We start from the raw sequence: 11083 nt of genomic DNA, 5'->3' as shown, positions 1-11083 counted from the left end.
CATATTCAAGATGGCGCCATATTCAAGATGGCGCCATATTCAAGATGGCGGTCATTCCTAATTTAGTAGCGAATTCGCACGGTGGTGTTCCTTGTTGATCTAGCTTTTTCGATCGATTCTGCGAGGATTATTATGCAATCTTCAGCTTCTTTCGCCTCTGGAAAGTTGAGTATTGATTCTTTACAATGTATATCAATTTAGCTCCTATTTCACAGTGAAATTAGAATAATTTATTGTGCTTAGGAGCTAGGCTTGTTACCGGAGGCGCCATGGGCGCTGTCGTTCGTTAGGCATGTGTTATTTAGTTAGTAGAACGACTTTCCCGGTTGAAATAGCATTGATAAATTATGAAAGCTATTTAGACATAATTATACTTGTAAAGATATTTATGGTTTGCATAATTTTCCTCTTCCTTTGTCGATCGTATACGTTAGAGTTTCGGTGTTTCAGGTAACCGAGTTCTCGTCTTGCCTAGGTTACCTAACCTAGGCGAGGTAGTATACTTTCAGACATTTCCCCGTTTACCCATATGTGTCGTTTTATCGATTCTAAAGGAGATAGATATCTCCTAGAATTATTATATAAACCGATACTCGTCTCCAGTGGAGATTTAGGGGTAATCCCTCCTTCCCTCTGAGTTTAGCCTTAGGCTACAACCCTAGTTAGTCTTGCCTTCGAGCAGACACTCAGGCTAGATGGGCTAGTGTTATCTGTCTCTTCCCTTGGCCGGCAGATAGCAGGCTTTGGGTTTCGATCAGAACCTCAGAGTATATGGTCTTTTGCCGGCATAGGAGGCTAGACCTTCCTAGGCCGCACTTGAAGTGGTTGTATGATGCCGCCACACCGTCTCCCTGCGGTCTAGAAGACTAGTCCGGTGCTCGCAGACCCTAGGCTGAAGAATACACATTCTTCTGCCGCCTAGGATGGCGCCGGCACTGGAACTCTGTTTCTCCCTTGTTGAGAGGAGGCAGCAAGCCTGCCACCGTCCCCTTAACTGTATTGGCGGACCCTAGGCTGGAGAATAGATATTCTCCCGTCGCCTAGGATGGCCCCGATACTGAAACAGAGTTTCTTAGGGGTGTAGTAGGATCGGCAACCCTGCCGGCTCCTTCCACACCTCATACTGGACCCTTTTCTCTCCCCCCTTTGTCCTTTAGTGATGGCCTAGCCATCACAACCCTTTTGGCCATCGTCCTGCAATCTCACCACTTGCCGGCGGGTTGCGGGGCCGGCCGGGCTCCTATTTAACAGCTGTTTGCCGGCTGCCGGCGGCCATGACGGCTGCCAGCGGCCATGACGGCTGCCGGCGTCTATGACGGCTGCCGGAGGCCATGAAGCCTGCTGGCGGCCATGACGGTGCTGGGTGAGGGGGGGGGAGTCCCTTCTGTCACCAAGGTTCTTCTCCAGTCCTCCCTTGGACTGCCAGCCACAAGTCCTGTTGCCTGGGTACCGGGCCGGCACCAACAGGTACTGACTCAGCAGGTGGCAAGCCGACTGTACCAGCGCTGCCGGGTACTAGCCTGCCGGCCATATGCCGGAAACGGTACTTGTGGTTGGATGGAAGCCTAAATGATGCATTCTCCCCTTCCATTTGGACCTTCTTTCTGGTGAAGGCAATAAATTATATATATACATCCTTATTTAGTGTAAACATACACAGTAATAAGCCAGTCCTTCACTTCATGCTTTCTCTCTCTCTCTATCAGCTAGTATGCCGGCCAGACTGTGCCGTCAGGGACTAGCCATGCCGGCTATATGCCGGCTGAATTACAGCATATGATTATACAGTAGTCAGTATATTTGCAGTATAGGATATACTGCAGATAGAAAACTATTGTATATACTATACTAGTAGTTATTTCCAACATATCTTGGGTATCCTTGCCCAGGTGTTTGCTGAGACCAATCGTATATTGAAAGAATAGAATTTCTTCAATACTCTGATTAGAAATCAGTTTACATTTTACATTACAATATTAAATAGTTTAGAAGGGCCAGTGGTAGTACACTTTCTATCCTTAAAGGTTAGAACCCTTATCTTTGAGCTTCCCTGATCAGGAAACTCTATGGTTTTAATAGTGGAGTTGAAGGTCACAGCAATTGGCTGGGTAGGATACACAAATATGTGTCTTTCTAATCTCTAGTCCCGTCGGCAACATGCCGGCAGCACAATGGCTTAACTACAGTATATGATTATACAGTAGCCAGTATTTTGCAATATAGTATATACTGCAAACAGAAAACTATAGTATTATTATACAGTAGTTAATTTCTAACATGTCTTGTGTACCCTTGTGCAGGCTTCTGCTGAAACCGAACCTATAACGAGAGAATAGAATTCCTTCAATACTCTGCTTGGAAACCAGTCATCTTTACCCCACAGTATTAAATAATTAGAAGGGTCAGTGGCAGTATACACTTTTCTATCCCTAGGGGTTAGAACCCTTTTCGTTCGAGTTGCCTTGATAAAGGAAACTCTTTATATTTAATACTGTGGGAGGTTACAACAATTGCTTGCAAGGGATACACAAGTATGTGTCTCTCACTATTCCTGTCTAGCTTACTATCCTAAGCTATAATAATTAGAAGATGACTATTCCATATTGCTTATCAGGTGAGATAAACAATTGCATACTCATTTTGCTTTCCTTTCTTTACAGGAGGAACACCAGATGAAAAGTGATGTAGTCTTCGGCAATATTAAGAGTAAGTACTTTTACTGTCATAATGCATGCAGGTTTCATGCCCCCTGCAATATTATTTCCGAATCCCTGCAATATTGGGACCCCCAAGTTTGCAATATCTCTCGGACATTAGGAAGGTTTTTATAATCCCAAGCCAAAGGAGTCTAGGGATGCGGCATGCAAGAAACTACGCAAATGGGTAAGAGGGTTCTAGAAGATCTCTCCAGGACCATACCTACCTAAGGATAGGATGCGTAGCTTACTGTTCCCAAAAGCAAGTAGTGAAATAGTGGTGCCCCATGCATGATTTGCACCTCCTTGCGTCCAGATTGTCATCGGGACGGAGGGCAGGGGGGCACCCCCTGGAAGAAGATGACGATGTCGTGTCGGAATTGCTTCCATCTGTGCCGGCCCTGGAGCCGTTAACCTCGACGTCTTCACCTTCTACCCCTCTAATGGACAAAATGGGCCAGTTACTGGCCCATCTTACAGGTCTAATGGAAAACTTTCACAAACAAGGCGAAACAAAGGAAGCGAAACTTAAAATGGAGCTCCGTGAAGCTCCACTCATTGCCTCCCGAGGGTCATTCAAGCGACCCAGAGACAAAGACCTCCCGACATAATCCAAAACCAATCCCCGGAGGTACACAGAGCTTATGCCGATTTTAGACGGCAAACTCTACATCTCAGAGAAGATGGGAGCTGTTTCTTTAGATGAAATCCAGTTTTGGCAAAGCTTTAACGCTTTCCCTGATTGCTTCATTCGACTGAAGCATGAACCAACGTCAGAAAAAGAAATGGAACCGAAGGAAGTCATGGTTCTCGACCATGATAAGGCACAGGCTATCTTGTCAAGTAGCCTGAGAAAGGCGGGTTACTCGGTGTCGAAAGTGTTCGCACTGAGTAAGAGACACCCTACCTTTCTTGCTCCTGCTTCAATAGCATTCCCCTTTACGTGGAAGGCATTTAAATCTGTTGCCAAGGCAGTGGAGGCAGGCAAACCATGTCCTGCACTTGAAGAGTGCAAGCCTCTATCACTAGCCTTGCCCATGCAGGAGAAGGATTGGAAGGAAGTCCTGTTAACCTTTTCAGCAGGGAAACTAGACGCGGACATCGCTGGACGTCAGTTTAGCGAGAATCTCCCTAAACATTCTGAGTTTCTTTTGTGCAAGGAAAGAGAGACAAAGGAGAGACTTGCAGCCTCCTTATCCCTACAAAACTGCAGAGAGATGTGTTCCGCCCATCGAAGTATCCCAGACATGCTCATGGTCTTGGCCAAAATGCATATGGCCACCTTTGTAAAAGACCTACATGCCTTTATGAAGGCTAGGATAGCCTGTAGGGAGTTCGTGTTCGCTGCTGCAACAGTGAAACATGAACCCAGGAAGCTGATATCTTCTAACATATGGGGTAAAGACCTCTTTCCAAACGAGGTAGTCAAAGAGGTAATCGAGAAAGCCACCACGGAGAATAGGAACCTTCTCCAGAAGTGGAGCATCTTTTCAAAGAGGAAGTCTTCAAAGGATGTGAGTCGCCAACCTAAAAGGAAGACAAAAAAGTCTAGGCTTTTTCCTCGGTCTGTTCAACAACATCCCACAGTTTCTATGACCGCGGTGCCCCAAGGCAGGCGGTCGAGGAGGTAAACCTTCTGATCAGTCGGAGCAAAGAGACACTTCTGGTAGGAGGGAGCTTCCAATAGGATCGCTGGACCTTCGATCCTTGGGCCCAAGGCCTAATCAAGATTGCGCTAGGATGGAAACTAGACATGCCTCCACCATCATTTTCTCAACTCTTCCAACACATCAACCCCATATTAGTAGAGTATACCCTATAGCTCTAAAGCATACAGGTGATAAGGAAAGTAAAGTCCATCAAATTCCAGGGAAGGCTGTTTTGTGGTCCCAAGAAGGACTCAAGAAAACTCAGAGTCATTCTGGACTTGTCGCCACTCAACAACTTCAAAAGAAACAGCAAGTTCAGGATGTTAATCCTTCTACACATAAGGACCCTATTACAAAAAGGGTGTTCACAATCTTGATAGACCTGACAGGTGCCTATTGGCAGCTTCTAGTCAGTCGCCCCCTCTCCTACCTAGGATTCAAGTTACAGAAGATAAAGTATGTCTTAAGAGCCATACCCTTAGGACTTAACACGGTCCCAAGTATCTTCATGAAAGTGGTGGACGCAGTCGTGCAATAACCATGCCTAGAAACTTTTCAGGTAATAAAGTACCTGGACGAATGGCTGGTGCGGTCAGCACCCAAAGCGGCTGGTCTGCGAGTATCCAAAGAGATAACCCAGTTCCTAGAACATCGGGGATGCAAAATCAACTTCAAGAAGTCTCGACTCTCTCCAGCTCAAAGGTTTCAATGTCTGAAAAACCATTGGAACCTGAGGTCACAATGTCTCTCCTTTCCCTTAGGGATGTAGAAGGAGATCGCAGGGTCGGTCAAGAGTCTACGGTAATCCGTCAGGATTTCAAGAAGCTAACAGGAAAGAGTACTGAACTCTCTCCAGTTCGCAGCAGTGACAGACCCAGTGCTAAGAGCACAGCTGAAATATGCGTCAAGAGTCTGGAGAAGACACGCATCAAACGCTCGAAGAGATCTAAAATGACCGATAGCGGTCTTACCTTGATCACTTCTCAACCCATGGTCGAAGGCCAAAAGCCTATTGAGGACCGTGCCCTTGCAACTACCTCGACTATTGAAGATCATCCGCATGGATGCCTCGACCGAAGAATGGGGAGTTCACTCCCATCAGAGAAAAGCCCAAGGGACTTGGTCATCTCTACTCAAGGCCATTCTCATCTACTTTTTGGAAGCCATGGCAGTCCTGTTGAGGTTGGGGAAACCCTCTCCACGCAGATCAGGCCTCCTCAGGCTGATCTGGGACAGCAAAGTGATAGTGAGATGTCTGAACCGACAAGGCTCGAGATCATCCCATATAATCTGGGTGATGTTAGCCATCCCTTACCTAAGGAGATGGCACCTATCAGCAGTTCACGTACAAATGATCCGCAATGTGACAGGGGATGACCTACTCAGGCTCAAGACGATAAAGTCAGAATGGTCCACAGACGCAGACCCATTCTCTTCCAGATTGGAACAAGTCCCAGAACTGCATATCGACCTCTTCGTGACGAGCGTCATCAGGAAACTACCTCGAAATGTAGCCCCATACGAGGACCCTCTAAAGGAGATAACGGACACCATGTCTCTAATGTGGAACGGATGGACCCGGAAATTCCTGTTCCTTCCATCCAATCTCCTGAAGAAGGTCCTCAACATGCTGAGATCCTTCCAAGGAAAGGCAGCTCTAGTGGCTCCCAAATAGTCCAAGAGCAACTGGTTCCCTCTAGTGAGGGAACCGAGGGAGAGGCAGGCCCTTGTACTGAGCCCAGCACTATCTGAGAGGGTTCAGAAGTTAGTTGTCTTCGATTCATCACAGAGAGCCCAAACTCTTCATTCCATGATTTTCTCGCCCTAACGGTTAAGAATAGATTTGGGATCTCAGAAGGCAATATAGACTTCCTAGAAGAATACAAGTCTAAGTCAACCAGAAGACAATATGAATCGTCTTGGAAAAAGTGGGTTGCTTTTGTTAAAGCAAAAGGACCGAAAGAAATTTCGATAAACTTCTGTTTGTCCTTCTTTATCCAACTTCATAATCAAGGTCTGGCAGCTAACACGATAACTACGTGTAAGTCAGCCTTGACTAGACCTCTTATATATGCCTTTCAAGTGGAGCTGACGAATGAAATCTTTAATAAGATCCCGAAGGCATGCGCTAGGCTTAGGACTGCAGCTCCTCCGAAGCCCATCTCATGGTCTTTGGACAAGGTCCTACATTATGCCTCATCTGAGAACAATAAAGATTGTTCTCTCAAGGATCTAACCCAGGTTATTTTCCTGTTCGCTATAGCCTTAGGGGCTAGAGTTACTGAAATAGTAGCCCTATCAAGAAATGAGGGTCACATTCAGTTCACAGAAGTGGGAGAACTAAATCTCTTTCCTGATCCAACCTTTCTCGCCTAAAACGAGCTACCCACTAAAAGATGGGGTCCCTGGAGATTCTGCCCTCTGAAGGAAGATGTCTCTATGTCCAGTAGAGTGTCTAAAGGTTTATCTTCGTAGAACTTCAGACTTCAGGGGAGGACAGCTCTTCAAAGGAGAAACCTCAGGATCAATCTTATCCCTAAAACAACTGAGGGCGAAGCTCACCTACTTCATTCGCAGAGCAGATGCTGACAGTACACCCGCAGGTCATGATCCGAGGAAAATTGCTTCATCACTGAACTTTTTTCAACATATGGACTTTGAGCGTTTTCGCTCATATACTGGATGGAAATCATCCAGAGTGTTCTACAAACACTAAGCTAAGCAAGTCCATGAACTAAAGCATTATGTGGTGGCGGAAGGTAGTGTATTAAAACCTGTCGTCTAGTGCTGCGATGAACAGTTAATTGACTGGGACTATCAATTAGGGTGAAAAGGTGTTGACACTTCCAGTGTGATACCTTTTAAGTGAGTGTCACCATCGTGATACTAAGTCTGTTCAAAATCTCAGGTGTGGAATTATACAGATAACACTTATGCCGTGTGTACGTAGTACACAGTGTTGATAGTAGACAACATTCACAGGACTTATAGTGGAAAAATTTATTAAAATTTTTCAGTTTCTTCCCTTCCAGGGAACAAAAAATATTACATTCGTTTCACTCGTTATTCCATTTAGTCATTTATTTGAAATAAATGTCTATTAAAATGTAATTGCGTTCTTTCTCGCCCTGTAATTTGCACATTAAAGATGGGTGGAAGTCCTCAAGCTTTTCCTGAAGGAAACATTTTGAATTTGCACACTATACTCTAGTATACTCCAATATACCAGATGGGTGAGCCTCTATACCAGAGTTCTTTTACTTAATTATTTAAGTAAACCTCATATCATTGTATGCTTACAAACAATGGATATAGTTGACACTGATATTGTTCCGACAATATATACAAACCGTGAGACCGTTTGTATATTTGGTGGATACTTATGTTTCTTCATACAATATATGCTAACCTTGAGGCCCTTTTCTACTGTCTAGTATGACTCTTCCCTGTAGGGGGCAGGAAGCACTAACATTGTCTATGATTAGTAGTAATGACGGATAACGGTAACGTCATTTGTCTCAATGGTCCAGATGACCATAGAATAATTGTCCCAAGGTTAAGGCACCTATAAAAATCCACAGATACAGTACTTTCTAGTAGTTCTCTGGTAAACTCCCATCAGGACGACATGGCTTGAGCCCAAAAAACGGATTTTGAGCGAAGCGAAAAATCTATTTTTGGGTGAGATAGCCATGTCGTCCTGATGGACCCACCCTCCTTTTCTATAGAAAAGGCCTTGGCAGAATCCCTCTCGAAACTACTATATCTGTAGCATCATGCTCAATGCTACAAGGAATGACCGCCATCTTGAATATGGCGCCATCTTGATACTCAATAGTAGTATGGGAAATAGGGTAACCTTGATAACGGTTCCCCTTCCAAAATTGCCACTCTTCCCCCTCGAGGCATAAACGCTATTCGGGGTGAAGATTGCTATGTATCATATCAAGATATACGTCCCCTGATTTATGCGATATCCTTAAGAGAATTTTAAGGATATTCGTGCCAAGAGTTAGAATTCTGGAGACCTAAAGGTAAATTCTCTGGGAATATCACTGTAGTTCATATATCCCTTGGAAGCTACTATTAGGAACCTTCCATCAGGACGACATGGCTATATCACCCAAAAATAGATTTTTCGCTTCGCTCAAAATCCGTTTATTATACGGTATACACTAGTATTTAAAAGAAAACTAATGACATGTTATTCCCAGCTGCTGCAGTATAAGACATTTGTCGATCATAAAAAACATAAACAATTCCATGGCATCGGCTGTCGATTTATACCAGAAGCTATAATAAGAAATTAACTTTCCGATTAACGGTTTAACGAACTTTATGTACGCTAGCTTTTGGTAAACTGTACGTATGAATGGTATATATAAGAAAAACAGTATGTACTATGTTGTAAGAGATACGCCACTAATTATTCATTAAACGAAACTTTCAAACTATCACAAACTAATAGCTGAAAACCTATTTGGGGCCAATTCTTTTAACATGCTTCTCTCTCTCTCTCTCTCTCTCTCTCTCTCTCTCTCTCTCTCTCTCTCTCTCTCTCTCTCTCTCTCTCTCTCTTTTTTCTTCTAATTTCTTTACTTACCAGTCTACGTCTCAACAGGTAAAAAAAAAAAAACATAACTAAGTAGTTCGAAAGATCAAATAATAACAATAATACTAATTCTAACAAAGACGTGACTGTGACTGATCGAGAGAAGAAAATAAGGAAGGTTATTTCTTCCTTTTCCTCTCCTCTTGTTGCACAAATTTCGACTTCGGAGTGACTAGAATTTGACCTCCTGCCGGAGGCACTTGCAAAAAAAAAAAAAATAAATAAATAAAATAAATAAAAAAAAAACTCTCTAGGAAATCAATACTCAAGTGAGGTGTTCAGGATTATCGGAGAGGACCATAGGGAAAAATTTAAGGAGGGTATAAAGGAAAGTTTTTGGGATGATTTTCATAGACTTTTCTTAAACAGTACTGATAAATAAACATTGCTGCCCTCAAAGGATTCTTGCTAGATGCGAGGCTCGACATGAATGAAGGAGGCTAAGGATAATAGTGTGTGAATTGTTGAAGAAATTTTTTTCCAATGAGTCTGACAAATGCTGATTAGCAAAAGGAAACCAGGAGTGTTCCTTTCAAGTAACAGAGTGCTCAAAGAGAACCATCCAACACTTAGTGCAAACCAGAAAACACACCTTTATAAGTAAATATGAGCCTTAAGCACTACAGCGGTAAGGGTAACATTCCCCTGCTTATACGCGGTGGTATAAAATTCTTTACATTGGAAAATCTTTCCAAGCAGTCTCTCTCTGGGACGCAGCTTCATGTGGCAGGCAGCGCAGCAGTCAGATTTAAAAGCAAGCTGAATCATATGAAGGTTTTTTATATGTATGGCTTATCTTAAACTTACGTCCAGTGCTTTACTGGGATGACCCACAACCTTACTCGGTGTATTACATTTTCCAAAAACGATGTGCCTTCGTGCTATTTAAGAAATCACACTGAGAACTACAAACGACATTTCAAGTACATGCTAGAAACAATGATAAATACAATGAAATTGAGTTTACATTTTCAAAAAGGATAAACATACTTGAATCATTATAATATATTCAACACTGAATATTTAAAGAATTATAATTTGTACAACAATAAAGATATGAATATATTCTTCTTGAAACAAGAAAAACATTCGACAATATGTTAAATAGTAATAGTAACTAGAAACAATGCAAACTACAAATATTTGTTTCATTACTAAAGGTTTACTTCCAACCGCAAACAAATTTAGCACTGTAACAGTGCACATTCTGTATGATTACAGTACATATTACCCAAACACTATCTCAAATTGTGTTTAGATAATACTTTATATATACATATATATATATATATATATATATATATATATATATATATATATATATATATATATGTATATATATATATATATATATATATATGTATATATATATATTTATTTATTTATATATATATATATATATATATATATATATATATATATATATGTGTGTGTGTGTGTGTGTGTGTGTGTGTCATTGGTATGTGTGCAATAAGAAGCTTTTACTGTGTTCGTTAAACTTGTTTGAGTCATAGAACTTTCCCGTAATGATGTCAATACAGTATATATTATATGCTGTTTTGATTTTAGAGGAATGAGACGAATCTTGAATAAAAGAGAGGAATAAGCCAACTGAAATTCCATCGGAGTTTTGCTCTTCGTGAGTCACTTGCTCTAAGTTTTCAAGTGTTTTCTGAGATTTCCTTGTGAATCATTCAGTCAGAATGACATTTCCCTCATTAAAACCTAAAATTAAATGAAATATATATTTTGGTATAGTTCCTTGACGTACAAAAGAAATAATTTGCAGAAAAAAATTTAATAATGAGAGAAGTTAAATTCTATAATAAAATTATATTTCAAAGTTGTAAATGAATGAATTCACTTTATTCTATTCATGGGTGAAGTCTTTTCAAATCTTGTCAACATATTTATTTTGTGAACAGCTTTTATCCCATTATCCCATATCATTAAGATCCTGAAAGTCTTAGATAAAATAACAATCAAATTGTTTATCGTGTGTGTACTACCATAGACAATTGAGTTCATTAGCTCCCTGGAGTCATTATATGAACCAACAGACATGTCAAGTCTAATCTGCGATGGGATACATATGGCAGGGAGGCAACTCTACTCTACTCTACTCT

This window comes from Palaemon carinicauda, chromosome 5 (genome assembly GCF_036898095.1).
Source record: "Palaemon carinicauda isolate YSFRI2023 chromosome 5, ASM3689809v2, whole genome shotgun sequence".
NCBI classification, from domain to species: Eukaryota; Metazoa; Arthropoda; class Malacostraca; order Decapoda; family Palaemonidae; genus Palaemon; species Palaemon carinicauda.
The sequence above is the reverse complement of the archived record's forward strand: the minus strand, read 5'-3'. Positions refer to the sequence as shown.